This window comes from Triticum urartu, chromosome 3A, assembly GCF_056163025.1.
Source record: "Triticum urartu cultivar PI428250 chromosome 3A, HENAU_Tu73, whole genome shotgun sequence".
In the NCBI taxonomy this organism is placed as follows: domain Eukaryota; kingdom Viridiplantae; phylum Streptophyta; class Magnoliopsida; order Poales; family Poaceae; genus Triticum; species Triticum urartu.
In genome coordinates, this window is record NC_141875.1 from 725194206 (window position 1) to 725209014 (window position 14809).

General features: G+C 43.5%; 1 long non-coding RNA gene and 1 pseudogene across 1 annotated transcript; one reads left to right on the forward strand and one right to left on the reverse strand.

Annotated features, from left to right (window-relative positions):
* Positions 1 to 3938: 3938 nt before the first annotated feature.
* Positions 3939 to 4965, reverse strand: LOC147982237 (uncharacterized; annotated as a pseudogene).
* Positions 4966 to 8065: 3100 nt separating this feature from the next.
* On the forward strand, positions 8066 to 8850 carry LOC125546222 (uncharacterized). Its single transcript, XR_007300491.2, has 3 exons — positions 8066 to 8400; positions 8522 to 8649; positions 8735 to 8850. It is a non-coding gene; the product is annotated as an uncharacterized LOC125546222 (long non-coding RNA).
* The last annotated feature ends 5959 nt before the right edge of the window (positions 8851 to 14809 follow it).

Consider the following 14809-nt stretch of genomic DNA (forward strand, 5'->3'; position numbering starts at 1 on the left):
TGTGGGGGTGGCGCCCCTGGTGCCAGCTGAAGCGGCGGCAGCGGAGGCCGTGTGACCCGTGGCCTTCGGTCAGCATTGACGCGACCGTAGGATCACAGGAAGATGATTGACGTTTTTATGCATAAATTTTTTGACAAGTATTTGATGCACATTTTGTTCGAAAATAGGAAATGAACATTTGTTTGCATATATGTCATGGCACTTTTGGAGAAACATGCGATGGACATTTTTTTAAGTACACGGTGAATATTTTTAAAATACAAATAATATTCTTCAAATATATAGTGAATATGTTTTGAATATATGTTGAATATTTTTTGAAATACGCGGCATTTTTTAAATACACGATAAACATCAAATATGCCTTGAACACTTTCTCAAATGCAAGATGAACATTTATTGAAATATGTCTTGAACACTTTTTCAAATATGTGTTGAACACTTTCTTGAATGCACGATGAATATTTTTTTTCAAATACATGATGGATTTTTTTTCCTACCGAGTGTGACCCAAAAACGCTTCACACCTGAATATTTTTTATGCATCCTCAAGTCTTCCTCGTCTTCTGCCCTTTCTTGCGCCAGGTTCTTCCTTTCCTCTCTCTAACTCTGCCACCTCGCTCTTCCTAGTCTCACATCCGGTGCATTGGGAGTTGCACGTGGTCTTCTCAGCCTTCTCCTTCCCGTGATTGATATGTCTAGTGATGGCTAGCACCGACGGGTGCGGATTCGACCCCACTGTGTACTCCAAGGACGGCGAGGTGCAGTCCCCACCAACGCTCCCACAGGTAAAATGCATCCTCGAAGGGTTATGAGGGGTATCAGATGGGCGATGAGAAATGGGAGGGCTCCCACATGGTGGCAGAACGCATGCTGCTAGCAGAAGTGGCAGTGGCGGTAGTGTGGCCCCTGAGGCGGAATGGAAGGAAGGAATGGCCCTGACTGGAATCGAGTACTGGAATCGAGTGAATGGCTGAAGATATATGGTGGTGTGGGTTGGTTGGAGGAGGCGCAACGGGTGAGGTCGCACATAGGATCTCAACCTTGGCGGCTGCTAGGGTTCAATGGTTCCCATTGCCATCACAATCAAGAGCGCGAGGGGAGAATGGTAAGACAGGACTGAAGTGGAAAGAATTAAACTACGTAGAACGGGAAAGAAGTAACATTTCCACCTATGAATTCTTCTCCGCACACTTGAGAGTGGAGCGATGTATAGATTGATCCCATCTATTTTAACATCGTCGTCGTGAATGCACCCAACAATTCAGCTATTTCAATCAGGAAACTCGGAGCAGATTGATCCCCGCAAGGGCCAATACCTAGACAAACATTGTTCCCTAATTTTTGTATCCAGTTGTTTATTTCAAGGAAATAATATATAGTTTGGCCTAGATCCCAAAATCCTACAAACACTTTAAACCAATTCGTATTCTGAAATGATGCCATAAAAATTATAGCCAAATATTATAGGGAAATTACAGGGATGCATTTTTTAGATAGGTGACTATTATTTTTTAATGTTCAGGCACTTTCAAAAGGTATTCACTTATTTTTCAGATATGTCCATGTGTTAAAATAATACATGTGACCAAAATAGTATTTGCAAATTGAACTATACTCACAGAGGACATGTTCCTTAAACCTTAAGTGATATCTGAGCCAGAGATCATCATAACCACTACGATGGCGAATGCTTGATCATTGCAAAGGACGGCCTGTGGAATGTCATCTTGAACCATGTATGTGGCATGCAATGTTGTCCAGAAAAGCCTAGAAGGCATGAGTTCCCATGACGGCAGTACACCGGTAGGGCAGGAGAAACCGGCTGGTTGTATCCGCACCACAGGCCTTGTGAAGATCGGAATCCACAAGAAGATACTAGCATTTTCTTTATAATATGCAACAAACATTTTTCATATTAGTGGTTCCGGTGATAAAAGAGTATCTGTCTGATGACACTGTCCCCAGTTCATGCACATCGAGAAGCTTGCACCTCCCCCTCTTTCAACTTCCGGCACCACCGTTAAGGCCACTATAGCCCCTCCTCATTGTCTAGCTGCCGACACCAAGAAGCCATCAAATAACATATCAGAGCAACACGAAATGGAAATCAATAAATACGAACAAACTGCAATGAGGACGAATCAACTGTAGGATGTGATCATAATTATATGTTTTGTTGTTTCAGAAGGAATTAGCTCGTTTATTATATGCAGTGGGTTATTTTGCTTATGTGATATCTATGGTCTTAAATCTAAAATAAGTGAATAACATTTTTACGTGCCTCTCTATGTTGTTGGTTTGTTGCTTCACTGATTATTCATATATATACTACTAGTTGATCTATTGATACATATTTCATGCACGGTGGACACAAGGGAGATTTTGCCAAACCGGTAAAGTCTAATATGTTGATGGCAAACTGATCCCAAGAGTCTTTGTACAGTCAAATCAGCATATAAGGTGTACAATCGATGGATGATCTTAGACGGAATTCATCTGGTATGTCTGACGAAATATTGTGTGCTACTCAGCGTTGGAAAGTACTAGGATAAGAATAAACTATTGGAGGATCAGGCAGCAGCGCCACGAATCACGCTGCATTGGGTGCATACATTCTCTAGAAGCAACTCAGCATTGGTGGATCACACTCGGATAGTCTTGTATCGGATATATCAGCCCCATCTTTTCAAGTTGTTTCTTTTGATGTATTATAAAATTCCTCCCATAAGCATATAGACCCAAAAAAACTGTGTACTTTAGTCTACCTCCAGCCTCTCCTGGCAGATTTGAGAAAATGTAGAAAGGATCAGGAACAGTAGGAGAGCCTTTCTCCACTTGATTAAAGAAGCACCCGTACCTTGTGTTGGAACAACACCATCGGCCTCGGACTCGTCATTCCCTGTTGTGGCTTTGTCTTTTGTCTTGAATGTAGATCCAGCGTCTGGTCGTTCTCCTTGATGACCTTGCAGCAGCTCCTGCTCCTCCCCTAACCTTGCAGCTGAAAATGTAAAAGGATCAGTTGAGAAGGGAAATGAACCATAGGATCGAGAGGTACTTCTTAATTTCCACCATAAAATAATCGGGCTTACTACCCTTGTTTGAGAGCTGCATCCTCGGCCTCGGCAGCAGTCACCTTCGAACCAGCCAGGTCGGTGATGTTGGGCAGCGAGACTCTTATCTTCCTCTTACTTGGCCCGGGGAAGGCACCGTCGAGATTAGAGGAGGAAACGTTGCGCTTGTGCCTCCTCTCCTGTTCGTCCGGGTCATCTTCAGCTGGCAGGTTGAGGTCGAGGTAGATCTTGTCGTCGATGAGCTCCTGGACGGAGCGCCGCTTGTACCTGCTCGAACCATCGGGGCTCCAGCCCCGTGCGAACACGCGGGAGAAGCTGATGTTGGCGCAGCTCTCTATGTCGTAGCTGGAAAATAATTCTATTAGACCAGGTCTCACGCGAGACCCATCCTAATGAATAACATGTGGCATTCACAAATCATAAAGCATCCCCCACCTTCCATTTAAAATCAGGGGGAAAGAAAAATTAGATGATTTGTGATTTATGAACGCCACGTGTCATCCATCAGAACGGGTTTCACCTGCTAACCGTGAGACCTGGTCTCATACAATTTTTTCCAGCAGATAGGTTTGGTGGCTAGCCTGACACACAGCCTCGGCCTTTTCTCACTTCTATTCTCGTGGCACTTTCAAGCAAACATGATACAACTCTTAAGTAGCAGACTCACGCATGCGTAGCCGGCCCGTCATGCTAGCCACTAACTGAACGACCCACACGACCTAGCATGCAGCGAACGAGCCCACGATGTAACTACCAGCTAACTCCATGCACACGCAACGCGCTCCCACGCGCACACCGCGTCCGCCGGGAACAGAACTGCCAATGCATCTAGCTAGTTAACGTGACTGTACCATCACGCCGCACACACACACGCCACATATCTGCTGCGTCCCGCCCGTTCCGTGCGTACCCGATATGTCCGACGAGCCCGACATCATCAGTGTGTCCCGCATGTCCCGCGCGTATCCGACGCGTCCGACGAGCCCGACCACACCACGCGACGTGGCTTATTCCAACACACACCTCCTAAGCCACGGCCTAAAGAAGTCCGTCATCGTCGACGTTGGTGCCGGCCAAGAGAGCCTGCTCCGCCCGGTCCTTTCCGCAGCTGCGGGCACTCGCGCCAGAAGTGCCCGTGCTCCCCGCACTTGTAGCAGCGCCTGCGCCTGTTGCCGCCACTCCCCGACGCCACGCTGCGCCCGTCGTCGTCATCCCGAGCACCGCCGTGTCGACGCTCCTGTGCTGCCCACTGCGCCGCCGTCATGAGCAGCTGCTCACCCCCGCGCTCGTCGCCGTCTTGTCCACGGCGCCGAACCCACTCGTCGAATGCACGCAGCCGCCCGAGCGCTTCGTCGAACGACGATGGCGTCACGTCGTGGAACTGCTCGATGCCGGCGACGACGGAGAAGAGGCGATCCGGCACCGTATCCAGCAACTTCTTGACAAGTGCTGCGTCGCCCAGCGTCTCCCCGAGGTTGGCATACCTCGCAGCCATCGCCGCGAGCCTCTCGCCGCACACGTCGAGATCCTCGCCGTCCGTCATCTTCATCCGGTCGAATTCACCGCGCAGCGTCCCCAGCCTCGCCGTGCGGACCCGATCGGCGCCGACGAACCTCACCTTCAGAGAGTCCCATACCTCCCTGGCGGTGAGCTTCGTCGACACCTGCAGCAGCACATCCTCCGGCAACGCCCCGAGGAGCAACGCACGCGTCATCTTGTCCTAATTGGTGTTCACCGCCGCGTCGCCCGGTGCCACCGCCTCCCATACGGTGTGGGTGTCGAGGATCGCCTGTGCCTTGATGGCCCAGACCGTGTAGTTGTCCGCGGTCAGCATCGGCATCGCCATCGTCGCCGATCCGCCCGCGCCGCCGCCATGTGGGACGAGCGCCATGGTCACCAGTGATCGCCCGAACCGAAGCTCTGTATACCAATTATTGGCGCAGCTCTCTATGTGGTAGCTGGAGGTAGACGAAGGAGTACAAGTAGATAGGTTTGGTGGCCAGCCTGACACACAGCCTCGGCCTTTTCTCACTTCTATTCTCCTGGCACTTTCAAGCAAACATGATACAACTCTTAAGTAGCAGACTCACGCATGCGTAGCCGGCCCGTCATGCTAGCCACTAACTGAACGACCCACACGACCTAGCATGCAGCGAACGAGCCCACGATGTAACTACCAGCTAACTCCATGCACACGCAACGCGCTCCCACGCGCACACCGCGTCCGCCGGGAACAGAACTGCCAATACATCTAGCTAGTTAACGTGACTGTACCATCACGCCGCACACACACACGCCGCATATCTGCTGTGTCCTGCCCGTCCCGTACGCACCTGACGTGTCCGACGAGCCCGACATCATCAATGCGTCTCGCACGTCCCTCGCGCATCCGAAGCGCCCAACCACACCACGCGACGCACGTCCCTCGCGCATCCGAAGCGCCCAACCACACCACGCGACGTGGCTTATTCCAACAGCTGAGAAGTCTGGCGCGGGTGAACTCGACGATGACGGACGATGCGTCCACGGCCGCTTGGCGGAGGTTGGATAGGAAGGAGATGGGCGACAGGTGGCTGACAGTAGGACCGGGGCGATTGTTGGCGACGACGGCGGCTGCGCCGTCAGTAGGGGGGAGGATGTGGGCGGGCGCAGGCGCAGGTGAGGTTGCTGCAGAGTTGCTCGACGAACTCCTCCTCCTCCTTGGCAGCCAGGGCTTTTGGATCCATCGCACAGCCTGGGGAGCGAGCTAGAATGTACTCTGTAATCTGTAATGTATGGAAGAAAAGGAGGGAATGGCTGTTAGCCTGTGACTGGATTGGATGGAAAGACCGGATATATATAGCAGCGTGGGTAGGTAAACTAGAAAAGAAGTAAATACACATACAAATTCTTTACATATAATGTGAATATTTTTTCAATCATACGTTGAATATTTTGGAAATACATGGTTAAAGTTTTTTAATTACACGATGAACATTTTTAATATGTGTTTTACACTTTTTTAAATACATGATGAACATTTATTCAAATATGTTTTGAACAGTTTTTCAAATATCTGTTTAAGAAGTTTTTGAATACATGATGTTGGCGACCACGGCTTTTGGATCCCTCGCACAGCCTGCGCCGCGAGCTAGAATGTATTCTGTACTGTGTGTGAATGGCTCTGAGCCTGTGACTGGATTAGACGGAATGGCTGGATATATATATATATATATATATATATATATATAAAGTCTATTTAAGACCCAGGGTGAGGAATAAGTAATTCTTCACCCTGGTCAGGGTCAGTCGGCCGTGTGACGGTCTGGTTCAACCCAGCACAAACCGATGTAAATTTATAGCAAAAATTTTATCATGCCGCTGTAATTTTACGTTAACGCTGGAAGGTCGTGGGGATTTGGAGCTAGCCCACCGCCCCACCGCATATATTTTTCAATAGATGCGAGCGGTTTCCGCTGAACACCGACTAGCGGGCGGTGATTGGCGGCGTGCTGGACGGCGATGTGCTCGGCGAAGAATTCTCATCGGATGATTCCTTCACTCCCCTGTCCATCTCTCCCTCGTCCTCTCGTGCGACTCGGAGGCCAACAGCGGCAGCGGTGATGGAGCGTACAACGATTCTTCACCGGTGACCAATCCCAAATCCATCCCACTGCTCAATCGGATAAGGCGCTTGCGACAACCAACATTCACCGAACCAGATTTTCCATTTCCTCCACAGCCGGCTCCGGCACAAATTCTCCACGTTTCTCCTCCCTCTTCTTCTCTCTGCTTCCCTTCCAACCCCAGCTCACCCTGCTAGATCTGAATGATTGCCTTGCAGGAATGAAGGTCATGGTCGGCGCTGCATATCCAGAAGCTATGCCGCGGCCGCCTACAGTTCCACCCAGGCTAGCTGATTTGCATGCATGCTTGATTTTTGATCTCTTTCCAACCTGTCCTGTTCATTCTATTTTATACGGTCATATTTTAGCTAGGCTCTGAGTGCACCATGTATCCATAGTTGCAAAACAATTCTTGAGATTTCCTTTTGGTAAAATTTCTGGAATATTTTAGTTGTACATAATATTGGCTGCGCCATCATAACCATTTGTTTACCCCCCTAGTATAAAAATACCAAAGTAAGGTTTCTATACATACATACGAGAAAGCACCTCTTTAATTAGTAATTTGCTGGTAGAAACATCGATCTGTTATTACTGGACATGAAGTAGCTTTTACAAATTCTATAGGTAATTGCGTGGAAATTAATCTGAGAAATTGTTGTCGAGATAGGTAATTACTTGAGAACAGTTGCTCTTTAAGATTTCTTGAGCTTTATTCCGGATGCTCAAGTGAAGCAATTGCTTCTCACTGAAGGGTCTATTTTTTTCTTGGACGGGTCAGGTTGTTCCTGTTTTCTCTTTATTCAGATGTACCTTGGATTTGTAAATCAGAAAGTGTGATGCTCAATGAGATTCAGGTCGCGCTAAGACATCAACAATCAGTGACAAGCCTCCACTATCTATTGCAAAAATGAAGAACCGGGTTGATTGCTTATCCTCATCCCGGTGATTTGGTCCCCGCAAAAAAAAGAATATGATTTTGGGAGAATAGGACCTGACTAGCTTCTAACTCTGCTGAACTGTACTGATCATAGTGTTAAACTAATTTTTCTTTTGCTCTTCTAAAGGCCATTTGCAATGATTCATAATGTGCCAGAGGAGATGGCTCAGTTGGAAATTATGTTCAGTTTCTTTATTCCTATGCTAATTCTCTGTCCATTTGTAAGACGGTTGGTGATGTTCAGAATAATAAGCGAAGTGCAGAATGAAATTAATGGGGCCGAGATTAGCGGTTTCCTTTCCTTTTCCCTGGGAAGGCGAATAGGAAGGCGACTTTGTCCCCTCGATCTGCCGCCGGCCAGGCCGGTGGTTCCTTCCCTCTCCGTCCGCCGCTCCGGCGATGGGAGAGGGGCGGGAACCCCAGTCCTGTGCTTCCGGTATGTAGATAGTAGGGTAGTGGTTCCAGGAGTTGCCGTCATGGTGGGGGTGGCGGCGTCGGTGTGGAATAAAGATGTTGGTGGTTCCCCCTCATCCCGGCGAAGCCTTTGCCGGAACCGGCGAACTGTCGGCTTTAGGTGCTCTCGGATCCTTCGATATGGTGAGCTTTGGTGCTCCGAGCAAAGCGCTGGATCTGCCAGCGCAGGTTTGTGGTCACTGGATCTTTGCAGGTTCTTCTCCTCAACGGCGAATTGGTAACGGTGACTACAGTAGACTGTTTAAGCAACTAAGCAACTCAAGTCCCATGGCGATTACAAATCATGACTGGCTGCTGCACTATTCTTGTATGTTCTTCTATTTTCAATGGAAGCATTCAATCATATTTGTTTTTTCTCACAGAAGTTTATATACCTCTCCATGGATCATTCAGGTGTAAAAATATGGATTTTCACTTTTGACCTGCAGTATTTGACGGTCTCTATGTGGAGGGTTTCAGAACTTTCTCTAGGTGCAGACCGGATTAGTAGCGGTACACGCTTGCAACTAGCAAAAATTGCAAGATGCAGGGTTGCGTTTTCTCTTTCCAATGCATGGTAATGAAGCCTGTTAATCCTGAAGTGTTATATGTGCACTTTTGTGTTGGTATACTTCTGAGAACTGAAAATATTTTGTTTTCAGGTATCTGTTCAGGTGGATGACCGCTAATGTATGTGGGATATGGATGTCTTCATATTTGTGGTGGGTACAAGTAATGTTAAATTGAAATTTGAGGCCCTCTTTTCATTACAACCAGTAGCAAAATTTAGGTTTTGGTGAGAAGAAAGGTGAACCTAATGGCTATAGCACTATTGAGAAGAATGTTTCAGTCACTGGAGAAATTGAGGAACAAATGAAGTTGATAGAAGAAAGAGCAATAAAGATCTATTAAACATATATATAGATTGCTTGGCAATAAAGATCGACATAAAATAGCATTACTTGTTTTGGGCATAGCTAAACGTACAAGCTTAATACTACTGAAATTCTAAAATCTATTTGTATGTGTTCGATCAGAAGTAATGTTTGGTTTTGTTCATAGGTTGTCCACTGTTTTGTCATTCCACCTAACTGATAGAGATTGTAATCGGGTCAACAAATGGCATACATTTTTTTCAGGCAGACAAACCTATTTTGTTGAAAATCTGAACTTTGTAGTTCAGTAGCTATCGTGTAGGTGTATTTCAATCTTATGGCTTTTTTTTGCTTGAGATTCGTATATACTGTAATGATGTTGAGTTTGTTCACATTAACCTATCTTCCTATTTTGCTGAGCTATCCACTGAAATTTGCTTAATTTCTTCTTGATTCCTCGTGTTTACTACCACTGTACCACTAGATTTGATATGTTTTTATTTAGTTCCATTTAATATTGATTCAACTATATTATGGGTGGCTTTGGCATTTTTCCCTTACAATCGTGTGTCTGACGAATTATGGGGTGTGCCTCTTTCACACTAATGTTTGTTGCAAACTAATCATGAAATTCAATTACTTCAGGTCTTTACTTACAACATGATTTACGTCCAATTCTTTGCTCCTTTTGTTTCATCACAAAGCAATGAAGTTTAGTAGCATAACTTCTAGTACTATTAAGAAAATCCATATTGAAGGGACTTAAGATACTTCTATGTTTAATTTTGATGATAATGTCGTAAATAGTTGCTAGACACAGACTAGTTCAATACGGCGACTCCCACCATTGAAGCTGGCACAGCTCGATAAAAGACATGGTTAGTGAGCATTTTTAACAATAGTTACAGAATTTGGCTTTTTGTCTTGTTTCTCACTATACTTTTGATTCACCTGCAGCTAGCATGTTATGGTTTCATGTGATTGTGATGAATCTAGTACATCCAAAGTCCCACTGTGATATCTTTGATTTTGACATTATATTATTTTTAGTTCAGGGCAGTGAAGCCTATTACTCCCTCCGTTCGGAATTACTTGTCGCAAAAATGGATGTATCTAGACATATTTTAGTTCTAAATACATCCATTTCCGGGACAAGTAATTCCGAACGGAGGGAGTAGTCCTGAAGTGTTATATGTGCTTCTATGATGGTGGCCACTACCTGTTTGTTGGTATACTTTCAAGAATTGAAAATATTCTGTTTCAGTATCTGTTCAAGTGGATGACGGTTAATGTACGAGGGATAGAGAGTCGTGTCTTCATATTTATGATCGGTAATTGTAATGTGCAATTGAAATTCAAAACTTCATTTACTAATAACCAGTAGCAAAGTTCAGGTTTTGTGAGAAGAAAAGTGAACCAAAGGCTATAGTACTATTAATAGGATACTGTGTTGCTTCCAGCCCATGGATAAGAATGTTTCAGTCTCTGCAGAGATAGCTGAACAGATGAAGTTGGCGTAAAATCTATGGTCACCTACTGCTTGAAGATCAAGTTCGACAGTATTCAGTTTGCAAATTCGGTAGCATTCAATTTTGTAATAGAGATTTCTGAAAAATAATAATCATGCCGCTGGTTACTTAGTGCTCAGTGGCATTCAGTTACGTCTAAACGAATTTTATTTGTAAGCTTAAGATGGCTTTTGTTACTACTATATGGAATCTAGTATTTATTAGACCACTTTGTTATTCCATGGTTACCAAAAATTCCATGTGGACAAAATCAACCAGTGACCTATGTTTCTTACGGTTACTAAAAATGCCTCCTACAGAATTGTGACAGTGGCCTATGTTACTTAAATCAATCACGTGCCATATTTCATTTTTAGTAGAGAACCGGTGTACTCAGTCCAATGTAAACAGCAATATATCTAAGGCAAAATACCTGAACTATAGAAACGCAGACTTATATCTGAAAAAAAAAATCAAGAACGCCTCACTACTGTAAGATTACCTGATTACCAGTAGAATTACAGCAAGAGGCGCTCTGTGGGTTGCTTGCCTCACTACTGTAAAGATTACCTGATTAGCCGTAAAATTACAGCAAGAGGCGCTCTATGGGTTGCTTGCCTACATGACATAATATTTTTTTTAAATGCCTACAGGAAGTAATTGACTCACATGGAAACCGTAAGATTACCTTGCACTCTTTTCTTTACAGTTGTTTTAGTGCGGAGACCCGTTTCTCATTCAAAGCTATAATATTACCTCACAAAAGTTCTGCTTCTTACTGTCTATGGTTTTGGACGTGGGAGCACAAGTTGGCTGGGGTGAGGAATAAGAATTCCTCACCCAGGGTGTTACTATTCATCACCCATGATGTAGAATAAGTTATTCTTCACCCGAGATAATCTTACGATCATTTCATAATTAAATTATGTTTCGAATTCAAATAGTTACATTCCTATTGATTAATTACGTAAAATTTGACATAAAAAATAAAAATATAGGTCATAAGACAAGAAAATTTGCAATTTATGAGTATTTTGGACTATGTTTTTACGTTTGTAATTTTACATAACATAAAATATTTTTTACGGTGATTATATATTTTCTTACGGTCCCTTTTTGCGTCGGAAATAAGACAAAACTTACGGAACGTAAAATTACGGTGCATTGAGAGTAAAATAGAGGAGGATGAAGAATAACTATTCCTCACCCAGGGTGACGAATAGCGTGACCCTATATATATATATATATATATATATATATATATATATATATATATATATATATATATATATATATATATATATATATATATATATATATATATAGCAGCGTGGGTAGGTGATAAGAGGGGCTAGGGTTCAAGGAGAATGGTAAACTATGAAAGAAGTAAACTCGGCAGAATTGGAATGAAGTAATCTTTGTGCGTATGATTTCATCTCCGCGTGGGAAGAGATAGGGATCCAGCGTCAACGTCTGCAACGTGATTTCAGTCATTTCGATCATGTCTCACGGCCCATATTGATCCCAGCATGGATGGGCCAAAGCCCTTTTATTTTAAGAATTCCGTACAGCATAATTTAATAAAATGTTCAAAATGTTTAGATCAACGTCGCTTAAGAAATTCTTCATTTCTTTCTTTTCTCTTTTAATTTTTTTTGCTTTTGGTTCTCTATTTCTCTTTTGTTTTAAGGAAATTACAAGGATGCATTTTTTAGATAGGTGAGTATCTATGTTTTTAAGGAAATTTTCATAATTAAATATATGTCCATGTATTTATAAAATGTTCAAGCAATTTGAAAATAAAAATGTTATGTGTTACAAAAATTGTCATTGTCTTTTTCAATAGTGTGTTTTTCATAAGAAATGTTTATACTCATCAGTATTGGATGCTGCTACTGGGTTGACGAACATGCTCTTGCGATGGCCATTGTTCTAGGACTAAACTAAAACCCTTAGAATGAAAAGTGAGCGTCGACAAGTTGCACATGACAACTGCCACTATGCATGCAATTACAGAAATGCACCTGCATATGGGCCACTGCCCGCCTTAATATTCCTCGCCCAGTCATCAAGGATCGCAGCCCACTGATACAATGACCAGCAGAGGCTGTCGCCGCCTTCACTAGACCTCACAAGCATGTTATCATGCTAGCTAGATTGGCTGAGGTGGCCAGCCCTCGCTCGCCAACCTTCACCAACCTCACTACCAAGGCTTGAACTACCTGTGAAGATGAGCTAATGCCCATCATTTGCTCAGGGAATTCTGGTGCCACAAGCACTATTTCCGCCATTATCCTAGATGTCGACTCTGAAATATCATCACACTACAATCCTGTGAGCGACCAATGCCTTCATCCTGTATCAAGAAAATAGCCCGAACCAAAGGGTACTCTGTGCCTATGGCATGTTGCAAGCCGTTGGGTTAGACTGAGCGTCACAATATTAGGCTCCACAGGGACACAAGGGTGCTTTGATTCCTCTTCTCGGTGTGCAAGGGCCTCCTTCATGAGGTGTTCTGTCATATGATGGTTTCCTCTGCAAGCGCACACCTATGCAAATGCACACCTTGGCAAGGCGGCAGCTAAAAGCTATGTCAATGGAAGGGGGTTTCAACCTTTTGCATTCAACCTAACTGCACTAGTGAGTGTTTACAATCTCTATACCTTAGTCCCTTATTTCAAGTTGGCTTCAAACCGTCACTCCTTCATCGACTTGCGTGCCCATGTTTTTTGTGAAACCTAGCTAAGCTTGAAATTGGGAAGAACTAAAATTTGGACCAGTCTAGTTCGTTCAAGTTGTTTCAATAATCTGTTCACTCGCCCCCTCCCACCTTCCCGGACTCCGAATGATCCTACATATGGACATACATACTCATACACAGCTGATCATGTTGCTGATGATGATGTTTGGTGAGTATTTCCACAATGTTCCTGTGGACGTGTGAGAAAGTCTGTTGTTAAAGGTCATATGACTTTGCAATAAAGATAGTGTTTTGATTATATCAGTTGTGGTAGAATTCTAATCCTCATTTAGAAACATTGACAACATGTGAGCTCCCCTTGACGGGCCTAGAGGAGAGCATTACGTCGTAATGAATCTACGAGGGTAGGCCTGAATGATAGAATATTGTTCCCCGAGTTTAGAAGTTATGATATTATGGAGTAACATGGACCCAATTACTTTAATCTATGGTTAGGCTTTGTCTTACTCATTTCCATCAGATAGTATAGTTGGCCCCTGGTAGTATAGTCATAAGTAATAGTCATAAGTATACGTGATTCAATATTTATGCAACATCCCTATCCACACGAAAACATTTCGACACCTAGAAGCAATGATAATGATTATATACTTCACAACTCTGTTATGTTCCTTCTGTTCCCGAGAACGATCTAGTCACTACAACAAACATATGTGGCTTGTCATCATAAAAATTGAAGTTTGTGCATCTTTCGTCACCTTTTTTTACTTATATTGGTCTTCCGATGTTCAGCGTCATTTATCACTCTTTCCATCATTTACAACTATTCTTGTCTCACTTCCATGCACAATTTCCTTGTGCTCCTCTTGCTTTCTAAAAGATCTACAATCGATTTCCTACACATTTTGATATTGTAAATGATAATTTACTTGTATATATTTCACCCTCTATGTTACATGCGTAAATTGAATCAATTACACCCAAGAAGTTTAGGGTATAATTTTGTCGTTCGAAAAATCGAGTTTGGTTAAAATGCTTTATTATAAGTTTGTGTTGTGTAATGCATATTGAAGAAAACAATCATCAATGTTGACACAATTTTGGCAGTAGGTTAGGCCATCTGTGTATTAATGTGTTTAGCTTGCCATATAGATATAGCATGTACCTCAATTAATTATAATCACAAGTGAATAAAACAAAATAAATTATTGTTAAAATAGTTGTCTAGAATATCGTAAAATAAAAGAACTAGTTGACCATGAACAGAGCTTGGATGGTTAGGTTCACTGTGGTGGAAACCAACTTGGCTTCAAGTCCTAGACTTGGCATGGGTGCTGACATTTTCGTGCAATTATTCTAGGCTATCCAGTGATGTTTTTTAGTAGGAGACGATGTTCCCATTGGCTATGAGGCACCTGTGGCGAGTTTGTCAATCTCAAGATCTTCTGGATCAACATTTCGGAGGTGCTCATAGAGGTACGGTTTGCGTGTGTCTGTTAATATGGGTGGGTGTACGTGTGTTTTTATGAGTGTGTGTGCTTGTTCCACATTTCTCAAAAAAGAGTTGAGATTAATCTTGTGGATATTGGTGAATAGATTAGTGTCCCATGCAATTAGTTTGGATTTTTAATGTAATGCATTAGTGATGTTTTA